Source organism: Heteronotia binoei, chromosome 8 (assembly GCF_032191835.1).
Source record: "Heteronotia binoei isolate CCM8104 ecotype False Entrance Well chromosome 8, APGP_CSIRO_Hbin_v1, whole genome shotgun sequence".
In the NCBI taxonomy this organism is placed as follows: domain Eukaryota; kingdom Metazoa; phylum Chordata; class Lepidosauria; order Squamata; family Gekkonidae; genus Heteronotia; species Heteronotia binoei.
Window position 1 is genome coordinate 20,324,598 of NC_083230.1, and position 6,000 is coordinate 20,330,597.

Consider the following 6,000-nt stretch of genomic DNA (forward strand, 5'->3'; position numbering starts at 1 on the left):
ACCTTTTCGCCTGTCAATCCAGTCCTGGAGGTTGGCAAAGTACATTTTCACCTGCCAATCCAGTCCTGGAAGATGGCAGACTACCTTTTCACCTGTCAATCCAGTCCTGGAGGTTGGCAAAGTACATTTTCACCTGCCAATCCAGTCCTGGAAGTTGACAAACTACCTTTTCTCCTGTAAATCCAGTCCTGGAGGTTGGCAAGGAACATTTTCCCCTGTCAATCCAGTCCTGGCAGACTTTTTTTTCCCCCGTCTATCCAGTCCTGGAGGTTGGCAAAGCACATTTTTGTCTGTCAATCCAGTCCTGGAGGTTGGCAAAGTACATTTTCCCCTGTCAATTCGGTCCTGGAGGTTGGCAGATGATTGTCCATAGGAAACAATAGCAGAGCTTGGATGGGAGCCTGCATGGTCCATAGGATATAATGGGAGAGAAGATTGTCCATTCCAGGTTTTTTTTTTTGCAGCCGTTTCTGTACTTCAATGTATTTCAATGAAGCCCATGCAAGTCAATGGACCATATTCTCTCCCATTATATCCTATGGACCATCCAGGATCTGCTATTGTTTCCTATGGACCATCTTGTTATTCGTTTTAGTACGTCCCCAAAAATGTAACGGGGGTTGGGAGCGAGACAAGCAAATGCTGCTAGCCTAACACCATCTTGCCTGCTCCCAGATCCTGCAGATCTGATGTGTTATTTCCCAATGCATATAAGAAATGGATTTAGATCAGGGGTGTCAAATTCATATGTTATGAGGGCTGGATCTGACATAAATGAGACTTTGAGGGGCCAGGCCATGTTGGGTTGGGCCAAACCATGTTGGGCCGGGCCATGTGTGTACCTAGTTTTAGGTAGCAGAGAGATATATGTTATAAAGAACACACACACACACACATATATATATATATTTAAACTTAAAACATGCTTAAAATGGTAGCACTCATTGGACTTAAAGATGCTTTCTTTGTATTTCTCCCATGGGATCCAGGGAACTGGGCAAAGGCAGCTCTGGTTCTTTCCTTCCTCCCCAGGAACTGGGGTCGGTGGGAAGCATCAGTCAATAGAAGGAAGAGAGGTTTGTCTCAGTAGTTCTGCTGTGCGATTGAGAGAGCCTGGCAAAGCAAGCTCTTCCTCCCCCCCTTGGGGGAGGAACCTCAGCCAATGGAGAAAATAGAGCTTTTGCTTTGTAGCTCCTGTGCAATTGAGCAAGCCTGGCAAAGCAAGCTGTTATGCAGAAGGAAGCGAGAGAGAGGCAGAAGGAAGCAGATGACAGCCAGTTGCTCAGGGGCCTGATGGGAGCCATCCAGGGGGCCTGATTCAGCCCCCAAACTGCATGTTTGACACCCCTGATTTATATGTTAGGTGGCAAGTGATGACATGTTGATTAGAGGGAGCTAGTTATGTCCTGTGCAAGAGTATTTCCAATGAAAAATGTCCATCTGCCAGTCCACCCAGGGAGCGACATCTCTTTAAGAGATCCAAGTCTCACTGACAAGCCCTCTTCTTCCAGTTACCAGTTGCCATGTCTGAGGCATGCAGCCATCGTTCCTGGATTCAGGCTGCTTCCTTGGCACATTTTATTATATTCTGTTTAAACCTGGGTTTTAAATTTCTGGAAACCTTTTTGGGAACCGATTGTTGTTTAAAAGTGAGACAAATATCTCAGAAGTAAATTAATTTTAAAAAACAAAATTTTCCCTGCCTACTTTGAAGCCATTCAGATCAGATGGTCAAGACATTGTCACACCAAATGTTAGAAATGATGTTGTATAAAGGGATTTTGTGGCATGCTGTTATTTCATGATTTGTTTGATGAAACTGGAATGCCAGCTCACTTCTGTGTAAAATAAAACTTGGTATTGCTGGGGGATATATTGTTTGATCAAAACAAACCTTGGAAGAAGAAGAAGAAGAAGAAGAAGAAGAAGAAGAAGAAGAAGAAGAAGAAGAAGAAGAAGAAGAAGAAGAAGAAGAAGAAGAAGAAGAAGAAGAAGAAGATGATGATGATATTGGATTTATATCCCGCCCTCCACTCCGAAGAGTCTCAGAGTGGCTCACAATCTCCTTTACCTTCCTCTCCCACAACAGACACCCTGTGAGGTAGATGAAGATATTGGATTTATAATCCCGCCCTCCACTCTGAAGAGTCTCAGGGAGGCTCACAATCTCCTTTACCTTCCTCCCCCACAACAGACACCCTGTGAGGTGGGTGGGGCTGGAGAGGGCTCTCACAGCAGCTGCCCTTTCAAGGACAACCTCTGCCAGAGCTATGGCTGACCCAAGGCCATGCTAGCAGGTGCAAGTGGAGGAGTGGGGAATCAAACCCGGTTCTCCCAGATAAGAGTCCGCACACTTAACCGCTACACCAAACTGTTTGGAAATATACTGCAATCCAATTATGTCATTATTTATTTTATGAAGGTGTGTGTTTGATTGTTTGGTTGTTTCGAAATTTATGCCCTGCTTTTATCCCAAATGGGGACCAAATCATAGTCCTGTGTTCTAACAGCTATACGATACTGGTTTTTAAACAGCATAAACTGAAAACTGTAATGAAAGTAGTTCTTAATTTCTCATGCATACAACATGCATACCCCAAAGAAAGCCCTATTTGCTTCAAATTACATGGATTTATAATGATGTGGACTTTCTAGGTTCAAAAGCAAGATATTTGCACTCTTTGGGATAGCTTGATATTTGTATTCACGCCTTTCCTTTCGAGGCACTGACAGTTCCAGAAAAGTACATGTACATTTATGTCACCCACCTGTGTTATGGTTCCTTGTATTACTTAGATGATGAAAGACTGAAAATAATCTTGGCATTCTGTGGGTAGCTGCCAAACTGAAAAAAGAGAATCTGAGAGCATCAACGGTGGCTCAGTGGTAGAGCATCTGCTTGGGAAGCAGAAGGTCCCAGGTTCAATCCCTGGCATCTCCAAAAAAGGGTCCAGGCAAATAGGTGTGAAAAACCTCCGCTTGAGACCCTGGAGAGCCGCTGCCAGTCTGAGAAGACAATACTGACTTTGATGGACCAAAGGTCTGATTCAGTAGAAGGCAGCTTCATATGTTCAACAGCATGAGTAAGTCCAGCATCAATACCTGAGCAAATGCTGCCCTTGCCAGTCATCTGCCGTGTGGATGTATAGGAGTTGGTTAACTCTTCGTAGTTGGTTAAGAACTGTTTCTCTCAGAATCCCTGGCCATGCTGGGAAGAAAAGGCCTTTGACAGATTGTCACAAAATACTAAACGCACCGTTGCTTTTGTCTGTGGTTTGCTATCCCTGCCCTTATCAAATGAGCTTGCCTTATTCATAAACACTCCGGAGGATTATATGAGATATGATTTCTTTTTTAAAAAACCTTGCTTTGTGGAAGTAAGGACTGTAAACAATAAAGGGCGATGAATGCGACTGTTGCACAAGCATGGGTCCTCAGCTGATGTGAATGTCAGCAGGCTAGGCAAAGCATGTATGCTGAGTGTATAAGCCCAGGGGCAGGCACATATCTTGAAGTAAGCAAGCTGGTCTGCTTTTCTTTAGAGTTAAAAAGTGTGTGCTTTCTCTGCCAGTGGCTCTGATGGGACACTAGCGTCAAACTAATGCTAACCGTATTGGCATACAGCTACAATTAGAGACGTTAGGACTTTAACACAAACAGAATTGCCTGGTGAATTTATCTAGATTAAACTTTCTTGGTTACATATCAACTGTACCCCTGACTGGCTTGCCTTGATTGTTTTGCTGTTGTTGTTGTTGAAGTTCATCTTGAGTAGCTTTGTATCAGTGCAACAGCCACTTATGCTATACAATAATGTTCCACCTTGATAATGTAACAAATAACAAATGTGGATCGATTGAATATTAGTGAGTCTGTCTCACAGTGCTATTGTGAAATAAAATGTATTCTGTCCAGTTCCACTAGACCAGGGGTGGCCAAATTTGCTTCATGCACGAGTCACATAGACTTAAATGTCAGGTGCTCAAGAGCCGCAAAGTAAGAGGTAGGTTTGGGGGAGTGGCCTGAAAGTGACATCAAGGGGTTGGGTTTGGCGATAAATGTGACATCATCAGAAGGAGTGGAACTTAGTAAGTGCCGTCACCTGACCTTTGGCCTGGAAGTGACATCACTGGACATGACATCAAAAAGTGATGTCAGATCCTTGCTAGATGCCACCCCAGAGCAAGGGTTGCTAGCTATTTTTCAGCTGCCACAGCCTTCTAAACTTCAAAATAGTGGACTTGCAGCTGGCATTTACTTTTGGCTATTGAGCAATGGAGGAAATGGGGGGGGGGGCGGGGAGAACTCTACTTTTACCAGGTTGTTGTTCAACTTGCCTCCCACTGTCAAGGGCCTTGCCATGAATTCCTATGCAATGTTGTTCTGATATTTCCTTGCCCTTTCGCTTCGCTCGCAACTATCTCTGAGAGGGGATGGGCCAGGGGGCTTCCCACGTATATTTCCCGCTTAAGCTTCCCACTTAAGCTTCCCTCTTTCCCTTTGAAACTATAACAGTTATACTGAACGTATTTCAGGGAGTCAAAGACTGGCCCCGCCAGTCTTTGCAAGACCTGCCGTGCCTAATACAGTTACCGAGGTTCAATAAACTGCTATTGTATCGATGGTCTGTTTGATGTGCCTGAGAGACTGAGGACTTGACACCCACCTCACTAGAAGGAACAAGTGGAAGGGGGGGAAAGAATCTGAAATACGCCTGCAGGAAGCAGAGCCAGCACTCGGGAAGCGGCACAAGGCTGGTGCCCCAGGCCAGACACCACCACCCCCCACCGTCCCTTGCTTCCTCAGCAAGGGTGAGCTCAGCCGCCGTGGGGCTCCTGGCATCAGCATGCACCCACCCATGCACACTCTTTCTCCACCCCTTGCATCTGTGCTTGGAAGCACAGGCACAAGGGACGGAGCAACAGCGAGTGAGCGGCGTGTGCATGCTCAAGTTGAGGCTGGAAGCCCCGTGGCCGCTGCTGAGCTCGCATTTTCCCTCACCGAGGAAGCAAGAGCAGGTGGGAGTACTGAAATTGGTACCCAGAGCCGCGCTCCAGACAGCTGCCTCATGCTGCCTAATGGAAGCACTGGCTCTTGCAGGAGGAGTCTTCTTTTCACTTGCGCGCCCAGTTTTCCATTTCTCTTTTCCCTACTTATGAAGTGTGCAGAAACACCTAAGCTTATACCCAGAATTAAACTTTGTTAGTCTTAAAGGTGCTACCAGACTTTGTCCCCCTGATTCAAGACATTTTACAAAGCTAGGAATGCCCAGTGCACCTCTGGGTTACTAACTGGTACTCCAGAAGTCATCACTGCAACATACTGGGGGTTTCTTCCACCAAGTGTATCCACCTTATTACATTAATTTACATGCATCACAAAAAAGCTACAAAGGAGACAGATGCTGATGATACGGTGCTTTGCCCATTAAAGTGTTACATAAATGATGACTAATGTCAAGAACAGGATTTCATTGACAACAGCTACTTCATTAGGGTTTGTAGAATCTTTCGGGCTCAAGTGCCGTGTTCTACTGGAGAAAGTTTTTCTTCCAGACGTTTCATTCTCAGCTGCGGAGAACATCCTCAGTGGCGTTGCAGCTGGAGCAGGCGCTCTGACCTTCTTGGCTGCTGTGCATTGAGTGAGGCCAGGGCTGCTGGAGAGCTGCTATTTCAGCCCTGGCCTCACTCAATGCACAGCAGCCAAGAAGGTCAGAGCGCCTGCTCCGGCTGCAACGCCACTGAGGATGTTCTCCGCAGCTGAGAACGAAACGTCTGGAAGAAAAACTTTCTCCAGTAGAACACGGCACTTGAGCCCGAAAGATTCTACAAACCCTAATGATGATGCCAGCCGTGAAAACCTGAAATCTTTGATAACAGCTACTTCCTATGTTCATCTTTGGCTGCCAAATCAGTGTTTTTAAAAACAAAAAAACAACCATGGGCCCACAATTGGTGATTCCTGAAATGAGATCTTCATTACATTTTAAAGCAATATTCA